This window comes from Prionailurus bengalensis, chromosome X (assembly GCF_016509475.1).
Source record: "Prionailurus bengalensis isolate Pbe53 chromosome X, Fcat_Pben_1.1_paternal_pri, whole genome shotgun sequence".
Taxonomy (NCBI): Eukaryota; Metazoa; Chordata; class Mammalia; order Carnivora; family Felidae; genus Prionailurus; species Prionailurus bengalensis.
This window is the reverse complement of record NC_057361.1, coordinates 80611871-80627578: the sequence shown is the minus strand read 5'-3', so window position 1 is coordinate 80627578 and position 15708 is coordinate 80611871.

Sequence of the window (15708 nt, the reverse complement as noted above, 5' to 3'; positions counted from 1 at the left end):
TGTTTGTTGTCTATCACCTGCCACTATAATATAATCTCCACGAGAGCAAGGGCCTTTATTTTATTCACCAATATATTACTGATGCTTAGAAAAATGTTTGGCATATATTAGCCAATAAAGTAACATTTTTTAAGCAGATGACAAATGGGTAGAAAAATGTATAATTGAAAGGATAGAAAATAGAAGAGAGAGCAGTGCTAGATGGGAATTGGCTCTCTAATGTGAGGAACTAAAGGAAATTTCTTATCTTTCACTGGGTACTATCACCTTCCTTTCCCTGTTTCTCTATGTATAAGTTCCATAATCCATTCAATGATATTTTGTATCTTTAAGTATACAGATCTTGCACTTATTTTGTTAAAGCTTATTCCTAAATATTTTATTATCTTGATCCTATTATAAATGTAATTATTTGCTTAATTTTGTTTTCATACTGTTTATTGTTATTGTATAGAAATACATTTTTTATATTCATCTTATATCCTGCAGCATTGGTGAAATTGCTTACTAGGTCTAATTTTTTTTTATGGATTACCAAGGATTTCCTATATATAAAATGATGTCCTAGTGAGTAGAGATTGGTTTACTTCTTTTTTCAATACCAATACCTTTTATTTTATTTTGTTGCCTATTGCCCTGGCTAGAACTTATATTACAGTGTTGAGTAGCAGAGGTAAAAGTGAACATTTTTAACTTGTTCTTTCTAAAATTTTTTTAACGTTTATTTTTATTTTTGAGACAGAGAGAGACAGAGCATGAACGGGGGAGGGTCAGAGAGAGGGAGACACAGAATCTGAAACAGGCTCCAGGCTCTGAGCTGTCAGCACACAGACTCAGGGCTTGAACTCACGGACCACGAGATCATGACCTGAGCCGAAGTCAGCCGCTTAACCTACTGAGCCACCAAGGCGCCCCAACTTGATCTTAGGTGGAAAGCTTTCAGTCTTTCATCGTTAAGTATAATGCTAGCTGTGGGTTTTTCATAGATTTCGTGTATCAGATTGAAGAAGTTCCCTTCTATTCTGAGTTGATTTTTTTTTCATGAAAGTGTGTTGAATTATGTCAAATACTTTTCTGCATCTAGTAGGATGAGCATGCAGTTTTTGCCTTTTATTTTATTAATACGGTGTTTTACGTTAATTTTTAAATGTCATGTCAACCTTACCTTCCTGGGCTAAATCTCACTTGATCATGTTGTATAGTCTTTTTAGATGTTGCTGGATTTGGTTTGCTGCTATTTTTATGCGTATGTTAATTACAAATATTAGTCTTTGGTTTTTCTTTCTTGTAGTATCTTCATATGGGTTTGGTATCTGGCTAATGCTGGTCTCATAGAATTAGTTGGGAAATGTTTCCTCCTCAACATTTTTTAAAAGTTTGAGATTTGGATTAGTTTGCTAATTCTTTAAATGTTTGGAGGGGTTACCAGGGAACTAATCTGGGCTTAGGCTTTTTTGTTGGTAGCTTTTTTTGATTACTAATTCAATCTCATTACTTATTATAGGTGTGTTCAGATGTTCTATTTCTTCTGGAGTCAGTTTTAGTAGTTTGTATATTTCTAATAATTGGTTCAGTTCATCAAAGTTAAATAATTTATTGGCATACAATTGCTCATTGTATTCCTTTATAAGGTCTTACATTTTATACGTTCGGTAGTAATATCCTTACTTTCATTTCTGATTCTAGTAATTTGAGCTTTCCTTCTTGCTCTCTTTTTTCTTGGCCAGTTTAGGTAAAAATGTGTCAATTTGATCAATCTTTCCAAAATATAATTTTTTTTCATTGATTTTATCTATTTTTCTCTATTCTCTCCTTAATTTATTTCCATTCTAATTTTTATTATTTTCTTTCTTGTGCTTTCTTTAGTTTGCTCTACTTTCGTTAGGTTCTTAGGGTAGAAAACCAAGTTATTGATTTAAGAACTTTTCTAAGTAGATGGTAAGATAATAACTGGCATGTCTGTCTATTCCATCTACCAATCTACCTAGAATGGTTTTTAACCCAATACTCTATAAAGTGAAATAATTGTTTGAAAATTACTAAATCCACAATGTAGCATTAGAACATTGTGTAATTTAATGAATTGAATTTAAACTTGAATGTCTACATGAATACACCATCATATATTTGTAAAAATCTACAAATATTACACATTGTTATTTTGGTATAAAATAATTTCCTCCTCACTAGGGTTTGGAGCAACTCTTAGCCATGTGAGACCAAAAGAAAATTTTATGGCCTGAATCAATTTTAGACCTTTTATTTCATAACCCTTAAGTATTTTACATCAGCCTTTCACAATTTGTGTTCCTTTCTAGTCTTCTTGTAATGGCATCTTATACCTAAGTATTTAATATGAAAGACAGAATTCTATCTTTCTGTCTTTAATTGTATAAGCACTCTTCTTACATGTTGTGTGCTTATTAATTGTTTCTAAGGAGGTTGCTTTGCTTCAAGGCACACTAAACTTACAGATGTTTCTGCTTAATACCAGAACAATAGTTTTTTCTGCTTCCTTACTGTGACTTTATGGGTATATAATACAGTCACTATTTTCAATGCTGAATATCTTTTCAGCTGCCCTGTAGATATGGGAAGAATTTTACTCTAATTTTTGTTGGGAAGAGTAATTCCAGAATAAGCCTGACCTAAAACATCTCCCACATTTCACAGAAGTTATGAGCACGTTTTACTTTAGGTCCCTGGTGATAGCAGTGCAGAACTTCAGCCTTTCACACACATTATGTGAGGCTATGTCCACCCTGCATTAAAAGTGGAATTTTGATCTAGTGTAATGATTATTTATTTGAGGGAAGTTGGGGGGAATCTTTCTAATCTAATTTTAATTCTATATTTAAATACTTAATAAAATATATCCTATTAAAACATATGTACATAGTACATTATTCATATATGTATAGTTTTTAAAATGTTGATAAAGTAAAACCACTCACTCAAAGAAAATTAAAAACTATTAAAGCCTCCTATGTATTCATGCTTAGTCACACCTCTCTTTCAAACCCAAGGAAATCACTATCATGAAATTTATGTTTATAGTTTCCCTCTTTTCTATATAGTTTTGTCACATTTACATGTGTCCCTAAACACTATATTATATAGTTTGCCTGCTTTTCACCTTTTTGTAAATGGAAATGTGCAGTTTATATTATTTTATGTCTAGCCTCTTTTGCTAAACTCTATCTTATAAGATTTATCTATGATGTTAGTTAGTATTTCTCTTTCTCTGAAAAATCTGTTCATGTCTATTTCCCAATTTTCTATTTTGTTGTTTGTTCCATTTATTTATTTGTAGGATTACTATATTAATACATATAAATAATATAATAAAATATATTAAAAATACACATAAATCATGATTATGTATAATTCATATATATGATTACCATATTAATTATGTATTTGATTCTAACATATGATATGTATAATTCTAATAATTATTAATTATATAATTTATAAATAAATTCTTCCAGTGTCTGGTTATCTTCTCCCTTCTTTTTGTTATGAAGAAACAGTCTTAATTTTAATTGAAATTATCAACTGTTTTCTTCACAGCTTTTGTGGCTCTTTTGTTTTTGTTTTAAAATCCATGGGGCGCCTGGGTGGCGCAGTCGGTTAGGCGTCCGACTTCAGCCAGGTCACGATCTCGCGGTCCGTGAGTTCGAGCCCCGCGTCGGGCTCTGGGTTGATGGCTCAGAGCCTGGAGCCTGTTTCCGATTCTGTGTCTCCCTCTCTCTCTGCCCCTCCCCCGTTCATGCTCTGTCTCTCTCTGTCCCAAAAATAAATAAACGTTGAAAAAAAAAAAAAAATTTAAAAAAATTAAAAAAAAATAAAATCCTCCTATATTTTCACCTTATAGTTCAGTAGTTTTGTCTTTATATTTAGGTTCTTAATTAATCAAGAATTAATTTTGTACATGATGGGAAATATATACCTATTTTTGTTTATATTTCTGATATAAATGATCACTTTTCCCAGATAACTTATTTAAAATTCAGTGGTTTAAAAAATTTTTGACAAGGGCTCATATTGGGTACTGCATTTTTTGTTGTGATCAGCATTGAACCACATTTATGCAAACAGAGGCACAAATTTATATTTTCATTAAATATCACTCACTCATAATTATATGTGATGAACTCTAGTATTTCATTTTTTATTTTTAATTAAAGAAATTCTTGAGATAATGGCAGACTCAAATGCAGTTTTAAGAAGCAATACAGAGATTTCATGTACGTTTTACCTGATTTCCTCCCATGGTAACCTTTTACATATTTTCTATTTATATGACCCCCTCAAAATTTATTTTATGTAATTGAGTGATGACTCTATCTCTTTTATTCCTTTGTAAAAAGTTTTAATTTTTAATTTAAAAATTTAATGTTTGTTTCATTTTTGACAGAGAGAGAGAAACTGCACAAACAGGGAAGAGGCAGAGAGAGAGGGAGACACAGAATCCTAAGCAGGCTCCAGGCTCTCAGCTGTCAGCGCAGAACCCAATGCAGGGCTTGAACCCACAAGCCGTGTGATCATGACCTGTGCCGAAGTCAGGTGCTTAACAAACTGAGCCACCCAAGTGCCCCCAAAGTTTTATTCATTTTTAAGAATCATGCACCAACCCTTAAATATTTCATCCTTGATGCCCCCACTGTACTGTGCTCATGAGTGTACTTCAGGAAGTGAGAGGGATACACAAATGGCACAAACAGTACACATGCACACTTGAACACACCAGGTGTGCAGGTCATAAAGCAAAGTGATGAAGCAGCATAAGTGGTGACTCAATCTTAAAAAAAAAAATAGCACTTTTTCCACTAATCTGTAATGCCAGATTTTTCATATAAAGGTTCCATATATACATTTATCTATAAGTTTTCAAACAGTATATACTTTCCAATTATGTATTGAACTATCACTACGTCATCTAAAATATTGTAGGTTTATAAGAATATATAAAAAGTATTTGTTACCCACCCAAATTATATCTTCATTAAAATTGACTTAGCTATCCTGGGTCTTATGTTATTCCAGGTAAATTTTAGACTCAATAAGAAGTTTCATGAATAAACCACATTGAATTCATGGATCAATTTGGGGAGAATTTACATCTCTATTATATCTAGTTTTTGTATGTATGAATATTGTATATGTCTTTATCAATATTTTAAATAACTCTTAATAAATGCCAGGTGTGCCTGGGTGGCTCAGTTGGTTAAGTGTCTGCCTCTTGGTTTTGGCTCAGGTCAGGATTTTACAGTTTGTGGGTTTGAGCCTTGTATTGGACTCTGTGTTGACAGTGCAGAGCCTGCTTGGTATTCTCTGTCTCCCTTTTCCCTCTGTGCCTCCCCTGCTTGCATGCTCTATCTCTCAAAATAAATAAATATATACCAAAATATCAATTTCCACGTGATTTTTATACAATTTTATTAAATTTACTTCAAAGTACCTTATTGTTATTAGTTAATTTCATTAATGCAATATCTTTAAAAATAACATAACACTTTTAACCAATAATAGTTCATAAAATATAATTATTCATATTTACATATAAGAATCATTCTTTTATTAATTTTGATAATTTGTAGATTTTCCTATTTTTATTTTATTGTTATTTTTTAATGTTTATTTTTGAGAGAGAGAGACATACACAGAGACAGAGCATGAGTGTGAGAGGGGCAGAGAGAGAGACACAGAATCCGAAGCAGGCTCCAGGCTCTCAGCTGTCAGCACGAGCCCAATATGGAATTTGAACCCATGAATCACGAGATCATGACCTGGGCCAAAGTCGGATATTTAGCCTACTGAGCCACCCAGGTGCCCCAGATTTTCCTGTTTTTTATATAAGCAATCAAATATTATCCCAATAATGAGAATTTGGTTTCTTCTTTTCTAATTTGTACATATTGGGGCTCTGAGGTTTTGTTGTTGTTTTACATTTAGATAACTGGCTAAAACTTACTAAAATGCTACATAGAAGTGCTGATATTAGGGCTTCTTGCTTTCATCCTGATTATAAAGAGAATAGTGTTTCGCCATTAAGTTTATTTTAGGTTTGCTTGCTTAGATATTTTTATCAGTTAAAAATATTTCCTTCTATGCCTACCTTGCAAATATTTTTAATGAACAGCTGTTGAATTTTATCAATATTTTCTTCATGTATTGAGATGTTATTTTCTCCTTCAATATTCTCCTTTAATCTTATAATAAATAAAACATATTAATGAGTCTAAATATCTTGATTAATAGATTTTCTAATATTAAGACAGCCATCTTTGTATTCTGTGAATAAATCTAATCAAACTGAGGGTTTATGGGGGGTGGGAGGGAGGGGTGGGTGGGTGATGGGTATTGAGGGCACCTGTTGGGATGAGCACTGGGTGTTTTATGGAAACCAATTTGACAATAAATTTCATAAAAAAATAAATCTAACATGGTCATAATAGACCATCTTTTATTACATTGTTGGTTTTGCTTTGCTAATATTTAAATATTTTCCATCTATGTTAATGAGTGAAATGAGTTTTTCATATGGTTGTTCCTTTGATTTGAAGATTCTTATAGATTGTAAACTGGTTGTGGAATATTCCTTCTTATTCCATTTTAGAAGAGCTTATCTGATATTATTTGTTGCTTTAATGTTTGATGGAACTTTCCCATGAAGTCAGTCATCTAGCTCTGGAATTTTTATTGAGGAAAGATATTTAATTTCTACTTCTTTGCAACTGACTGCAAGGTTATTTTAGTTTTCTATTTATTTCCACAGGGAGGGATTTTTAGACTATCCAATCTATTATATTATGGGAAAAACATGTTACTTCCCTACCTAGGAAATTATGCTTTTTCTTCCCCATTGAGAATCATTCATCTAGTAGATATCATTCATATCCTTATGAGTCCATCCTTACCCTTATATAGAGGAAATTGAAACTTAAATCTAAGTTAACTTGTGAATGGTCAGGTGAAGTGTGCAAGAATAGAGCACGTGTTTCCTGACATTCACTCTATTGTTCTATACCCTTGTAATTCTTTATTTAATGCAGTGTTTCCTTGATGAAGATCATTTCTCATTAGATAACTTCCACCACATAAGGTAAAAGGGTGCAGATAGGGAAGAAACTTCTTCCTAGATTGTAATGTAATTCTTCCTTTCATTCACTGTTGTTATGTATGGAAACATTTTTTTTCCACTTAGTGTTTCCTGCCTTGTGAAGAAAACTATACTTACCTGTGTCTTCACTTACTCTTTTTCAAGGAAGAAAGAATAACTTAACATTATTGTTGAATTTGAATAAACAGAGAGTATATATCTTCAACATTTGTTCTATTCTTTCCTTAGGAGTGAGAATCCCTACAAAGAGCAGGTTTTATATTTTTATCCCTTACAAATTGTAAAGGAAGACTACTTTTGTGAAAGAAATGTATGGTGGTCTGACAGTGCCGAGAGTAGGTAGGTAAAACTTTCTAATTCAGAGATTGAATAATAGAAAGTCAACTTGACCACAAACATAAGCCACATTTTCCAATCTCAGCTATAACAGTAATAAAAGTGATGTCTTGAACGTCATCTGCTTTATAACTATTTATCTTCTAACATATTTAGAAATTGAACAGAGGAATAGGGAATGTGGTTTCCTCAAACCCTTGAAAAATTTTAGAGTACAGGATTGTGAACCAAAACAACATATTTAGAGGCTCTTTTGGGACCAAGGAACTCAGCTTTGTCTTTGGATGTTAAGTGTGTGTACTGGACTTTTTTTTTTCTTGGCAGTTTGTACAGGCTTTTATTGGGCCATATGCTGTTTTTCATAATTGTTTATTTGGCTTTCAAATGATGTGACCTGTATAGGCCACTTTAGGACCCAGATGTCAGCCAAGTGGAATTTTCACCTTGGTAAATGTGATAGGAAGTTTTCAAAGATGGCCCTCAATGATCCCCTCCTCCTAGTAGTCACATCTTTGTGTATTTCCTCCACCCTGAGATTCAGCTTTACCTAGCAGCTTGCTTCTAATAAATATGGCAAAAGTTATGGGATGACATTTACATGAATGGGTTACAAAATTATGTAACTTCCATCTTGCTAGCATTTTCTATATTGCTTTTTGTTTTTCAAGCTGTCATGTTGGAGAGATACATATGACAAGAAAACTTAAGACAGTCTCCATCTAATAGGCAGTAAGAAACTGAAGCCCTCATTACAATAGCTGATGAAAAACTGAATGCTTCCAACAACTATGTCATGACCTTGGAAGTGGATCCTCCTCCAACTGAGTCTTCAGATGAGACCACAGCTTTAGCTAACACCTGGATTGCATCATTGTAGGAGATCCTGAGCCAGAAGACCTAGTCAATTTACAGCCACATTTCTGAAAAGAAAAAACTGTAAGATAGATGTGTCTAATTTAAATCACTAATTTGGGGATAATTTGTTATAAAATAGTATGTAGCTAATGCAGTAAGTCATCACAGTTTATATGTTTTTTTAAATTTATTTATTATTTTTTAATGTTTACTTTTGAGAGAAACAGAGACAGAATGCAAGTGAGTTAGGGCAGAGAGAGAGAGGAAGACACAGATCTGAAGCAGGATCCAAGCTCCAAGCTGTCAGCATGGAGCCCAATGTGGGGTTTGAACTCAGGAGCTCTGAGATCATGACCTAAGCTGAAGTCAGCTGCTCAACCGACTGAGCCACCCAGGTGCCCCACAGTTTGTGTGGTTTTAACCAGAAGCAAGTTTTGTATAAAGGGCTGCATTGAGTGAAAATTGAATGAATCTTGTCACCTGAAGGGAAATTGAGCTGCTCAGCAACATGTGGGGTTGGCAGCAAAATGAGGCCAACCACAGGTCTCAGCTAGAAGCAGACCCAGTGAGTCTTAGTCTGCTACATGTATACCCCAGATGATAGTAATCAAATGAGTATATGAACACTGGCTGAAGCATATATTTGGGGCTTCATGTGGACCTCAGCAGATACATGAATATTGTAGGGACCTTAGTAAGCAGAGGCAGCTGAATCAAATTGAACAATTGGTTAAAAAAATAAAGTCTTTCTAGATATCAGCTTTTTGGCAAAGATTTTTGGCTTCTGTTTTAATGTTTTTTCAGCTAAGTCTGTAAGCAAATACGTTAAATATATATGTGCTTCAGCACACTAGTGTGTCTTATTCTAACTTTAAAGTGTTAATGCTAAACTCATGAAGGCTAGAGGATCACATTCACTCCTAAAAATTATTTTCTGTGTTCAGGAGGAATAATTGAATTCATATTGTTGATCCTTAGACTTGTTCATCACTGTCCCACCAAATGGTCATGAGATGAGTCTAGATTTATTAATTTTTAAAATAGTTATTATGAGTTTAAATTACAGAGGCCCAAATTGTGGCTTCAACTACAGAAATGTGGTAGATTTTATTAGAAAACTAATAAATTGATTTTAAAGAGAATATGTCATCCTGCATTGAGGTAGAGAAATAAGTTAATAAAATGATTGAAAACACAAATGTAATAAAGCAGTTTAAAAAGTCTACTCCCGTATTTTGTCCATAGGAATTAGAAGTGTTTAGGGAATCAAGAAGGATTTAGAGTGATTTGAAAAGTATGTTTCAATTTTAATATCAGAATAAGAGCAGTAGAACAGTGAAAATAATATATTTACTTAGAAGAAAAGTAAAGCTCATAGGCATAGAACACCTTATTTTTATGAAAGGAAAGAATGAGATCTCAAACTCGAGAATAGAATGCTATAAAAGGGAAATGAAGATTGTTTCATATCTAACTTCTCTGAAAAGTAAATTGTTAAAGTAAGAAATATCCAAATTTTCAGGGTGCCTGGGTGCTCAGTCGATTAGGTGTTTGACTCTTGATTTCAGCTCAGGTCATGATCTCACAGTTTGTGGGTTCGAGCCCCACACTGGGCTATGTGCTGACAGTGGGAAGCCTTCCCACTTCATTAAATGGATTCTCTGTCTTCCTCTCTCTGCCCACCTCCCACTCACTGGCTTTCTCTCTGAAAAATAAATAAATATTTTTTTTAAAAGAAACAACCACGGTTTCATTAGTTTTAGAAAAAGTGACCAGAACCCAATGAAATCAAAGAGAAAAAGAAATGAAAGTAATTGGTCAACAACCAGACATGATTTTTCAGTAGGGATCAAGATCCAGTATATTATTGAAAGATTGCAGATAAAGAATCCAGTGGTGAAAAAGCAATTCGGGAACATAATTTATAATTAAGAACAACTATACTGATTAATCACAGAAAATCTGGGCATATTTGATGGGAGAAGTGTACAAAGAAGAGTATAAAATAGTATAAGAGAATTATTAGGTGAGTTTTGAGGCAGTACATTTACTTAAGAGGAACTTAGTTATAACCTATGCCCTAAAGGAACAAGTCTGAGGAATTTAAAGGGGAGTAAGATGAAAAATGATAGATCAAGTTCAGACGTAGGTTAGAAATTGTACTATTATCCAACTCAGGAAGGTGAAGGTGAACATGATTTGTCTAAAGAATAATTTTGACAGGCCAAATTTTTATTGATTTTATACTTCTCACTATATGTGAACCCACAAAATGAAATATAGAAGAATATGTTAATAAAACAAATGTCTGAGTCAGAAATCAAATGGAAAACAAAAGAAAAGAAAGCATGAAAATCAAGTAAAGAGTAATAACCCTGCATATGTCAGAGATTAAAAGATACCATCTTAAGAAGCAGGTTAAACTGTCTTCCTGAAAGGCATAGAGAAACAACAGAGGAGAATGACACATTACAGGCACATTCTACCCCTGAAGGGAAAAAAGGAAATAGCAGATGTAAATGCTGATTATACCTTGGGAGATTCAAAAGCAGAGGGAAGGCACTGATTTAAGGAGCACACAAGTGGGTTATTAGTCATTATTAGGTTCCTTGGGGAATACATTTCAAAAGTGGCATCATCAGCTCCACTTCAGAAATCTGCAGTGATACTCCAGCAGAAATAAATGTTGGAATAAACATAAACCCATCTTTATGAGAAATATTTCATAAGACCAGACATTTCTTTAGCAAGAGAGAGTGGGAGAAGTTACTGTGGCATAGGACTGATGATATTGGTTCCAAGAAGATAATGAAGGCTATGTCACTAGGCTGAGACCACCCTGAGTGTAGCATTTGGGTACCAGAAATGTGGGACCAAAGAAAAAACAGGAATTAAAAATCTGAAATATAGAAAAAGAAAAATAATTCTAAAATAAGACTTGGTGACTGGGGCTGTCACCATTTCAAATGAATAAAATGTATGTTCTTCATAAGATAAAGTCAATGCATCATTCCAAAATGAATCTCTATGGGAAATTTCTCCTCATTGTTTTGAGATTCCCTGGTTGTGGACTCTGATAAACTAGCATCCTGGTATTCTGACCTGTTGGAATCCTGGGAAAACTTAAACCAAAATTATTTTTGTCAGTCATTTTATTCTCCCGTCACATACCACAAAGTCTTAGCTATGGTGAATGTGCATTCTTAATAAAAAGCATATAGAGTTGACAGTACAAATTCTGAGGCCTGCATTCATTCCATTTAGAGAATTCCAGAGACTTATTCTGTTTTTACTTCATTGTGAAATAAATCTGTTTTCAAAGAACAAACTTTCTGCTCCACTACTCCATGCCCTAAATGCAAAGAGGCTTACTCCTGAATGGAAAGAAAATTTATATAAGCCACATTCTGTAACATCAGCTTAATCAGCAACCGGGCCTATATTTTTATTTCTATCTCCTTTACTCCTTACCTATCTCTTAATTGAGTTTGCAATTTGGGCAGGGAAATGGCTGTTCTATTTAGGGATCCTTTTAAACCATAACAATAGGGAATTCTTGTTGGCATTTGATAGTAAAAATATCACATAGTTAACAACTTAAATGACATAAGACATTCCTTTTTATTTCATTTATTCAGAAAGGACACACACATACTATTTGCATTATATTCATAATATTTCTCTAGGGATTTTGAGGTCTTAGGCAATGTTTAAAAATGCTTGTTTGAAATGGTACTGAATTAGAAATCAGAGTTTGGCTTTTATCAAATCAAAGAGTAAGCTGTCACTAACTGGCTTGGGTAAATCAGTTAACTTTCAAAAGTTTGAATTTCTACAACTTTAAAATAGTTGTTTTAGATTAAATTATTCCCATGATTTATCCATAACAGATAACTCATAATAGCTTAAAACTGGAGCTTACACAAATGTACATTAATAGCAGAATGGACAAATAAATATTGGCACATGCCTTTGGTGAAGATAAAAATTATTTATGTTGAGTGTATATCTTGGAGTGGAATTACTGAGTCATAGTGTATGCATATATTCATCTTGGTAGCTATTGGCAAAAAGTTTTTGAAAGTGCTTGACTATACCAATATATTCTCTTAAAAGCAGTATTTTATCAATATATCAGTTATTCATATCCTTGAGAACATCTACCATTTTCTATTTTTTTTAATTTTGGCCATTCACATGGCATGTAGTGGTATTTCGTTGTGGTGTTGACATTCATTTTCATGATGACTGATAAAGTTGAATATTTTAAATATGTTTATTGGCCATAAAACTTTTGTTTCTAGAACTTTATTTTTTTACTTATAATTCTAGCATAGTAGGCCCAGCTAATGGGAAACTGTCTCTGGTACAAATGCCTAACTAGTCTTGATAGAGCAAAACAATTAAAATATCCAGTGAAATATGTTTCTGAAGCCAAAAGAAATTAAGAAAAATCATCAAGTACTAGAAGCAAAGAGAAAAATTAAAACCAGGATGTTAACCTCATAAAGTGGCTATAGTGAAATGGATATAATCATTGAGTAAACTCAGATGCTCTAACATTAAGGTCTTGGGGTCAGCATCATGCATAGACAGAAAATTACATCTTAACTCTATGTGAGGTGAAATGTTGAATCTGAGACTACTGCATAAAACTGTTACACTCTCAGTGAAAGAAATACCAGAAAAATTATTTCCAATCGTCCAAAAAGAGTGCCAAAAATACTTGCCTTACCTAATGTTTTGGGTGGGAAAATGTACTATCCTTTGAGAAACTAAAACCACAAACATGAGCTACACACAGGATTAGAGACTGAATTTAACCTTTCCAGAAGGCTAAGGAATCACCAAAAAAAAAAAAAAAAATGCATAGAGATAAATCCAAGACCAAAGATACCTTTCAAGTACATGGAAGAGGTAGCAAACAATTCCCATGAGATTCCTACCAAAAAAAAAAAGTCCTGCTAAAAATGAGCTCAAAACAAACAAATAAATAGTTACAAAACACACACAACACAACAATGGTATATTTTCAGGGACAGTCAGAAATCACAGCTAATAGGATAAGCACAAGTACATGATGTATGACGATCTAAAATAAGTATATTTTTAATAATTAAGATTTCAAAATAATGAAAATCATAGGAAAAAAGAAAACATCATGAAAAAAGAATAGTCGAATTTGAAAAAAATATACTAAATAGGAGTTTTAACAATGAAATTGAGTGGACAGGCTAGAAAAAACTGAATAGAGTATTATTGAATCATAAGGTAGATAAAAGAAAGCTACCCAGAATGCATCATAGAGTGATGAAAATATGGAAAGTGTAAAAGAGGTTTGGAAACTAAGAATGTATTGGAAAACTATAATATGACTAATAGCTCCAGAAGAGATAAGCTAGAATGGATGAAAGATATGAGAGTGCTTCTCAGAGTTAAACAATTCTAAAAGGTATACATTATTTTGGAGGAACTTAAAGGCTTGGCTTAAGTTTAACTTTTTTTAAATTTTTTTACATTTTTTTTAATGTTTATTAGACAGAGATAGAGCATGAGTGGGGGAGGGGCAGAGAGAGAGGGAGACACAGAATCCGAAGCTGGCTCCAGGCTCTAAGCTGTCAGCACAGAGCCCGACGCGGGGCTCGAGCTCACAAACCGTGAGATCATGACCTGAGCTGAAGTCGGTCACTCAACTGACTGAGCCACCCAGGTGCCCATTAACTTTAATTTTTTAGGTAAAATATAAATGCTAAAATTTTTAATTAAGCATAAAAAACATTCAGAAACTTATTAATTGCTTATACTAATATGGGAAGTAAGAGAGGCCTGAATGAAGCTTGATCAATTCAATAGGGGTCAAGGAGGAGGAAAATACAGTAAAAATAACAGCTTGGAAAATAAAAAGGACAAAATCAGACTATAAAAATAAATGAAAATATATCACTAATAAATATATATAACTGGATAGAGGAACTTAAAAGAGGTTATCAGCTGATTAAGAAATAATATCCAGCTATATGTTGTTTATAAAAGAGACATAAACTTAAGAACATAGAAAAGTTGAAAACAAAAAGATGTATCAGGCATACACTAAAAAAAAATCTGATATAGCTATATTAATATAAAATGAATACATTGTATGAGAAAATCCTTAGGGATAAAGGAGATCATTACATAATGATACACAGATACATTCTTTTCAAAGATAATAGTTCTGAAATTATATGTATCTGATTCCATAGCCTCAAAATACATACACAAAATTTGACAAAGCTAAAAGGAGAAATTGACAAACCCACTATCATAATATAATATTGTAGCACTCTGCTCTTCGTAATTGAATAATCAAGTAATAAAAATATTTTAAATATATACCATGTTTTAACCATACTTAAAATAATTTGATGTAATGAATAACCATAGATTCCTATATCCAACCATTAGGAATTATATGTTATTTCCAAATATATATATGGCACTTTTAAAAATTGATCACATATTAGACCACAAACTGAGTCTCAACAAGTAACAAATATATTCTTTTGTTATAATTAATATACATAAAAATCAAACAGAAAAATATAACCAAGTTACTGCTATCCATTTGTAAAGGAAACACGTCTACATAATTCATAGATCAAAGGAGACATCATGAGAGAAATTAGAAAAAATATAATTTTAGAACAGCAAAAATAACTCATATCAAAATTTGAATGGACCCACAAAAAAATTTTGTAGAAACTAAAATTCCACTTAGATGAGAATGGATAATTTTAAATGCATGCAATAGAAGAAAGTAAGTTTTAAAACTAATCTCAATTATACTTCAAAACTAAATTAAAAAAAAACTAATTTGGAAGCTGAAAAAAAATTAATCACCCACTTTGAAAATGTAGAAAGTTAGCATCAAGATAAACCAAAAGAAAACATTGGAGCAAAGTAATATGAAAGGAGCAAATATTCATAAAGTAAATAACAACATAAAAAACAAGGAAATAATACAGAGGATCAACAAAGAAACACTCAAATATTTGAAAGTAGTAATAAAATAGACAAACTTCTTAAATTATTTACCAAGAATAAAAGAGCAGTTACTAAAAATAAATGTTAAAATAAATAGGGGCAGACGGCTGCACATAGTTCTAAATAATATTAAAAAAGGAACATTTTATAACCCATTTATGAAACAATTATAACCTAAAAACACAAATGAAAAACAATATGAAGAAGGAAATGATAGACCAGTCTAATTCATTAAAATAGATACTGAAATCTTAATGAAATAGCAGTAATCCAACTCCCTTAATATATTTAAAAATATATCTTGACCAAATTGAGTTTAATCCAGGATTATAGGGATATAGGGATTTTTCAGTATTAAAATAAATGTT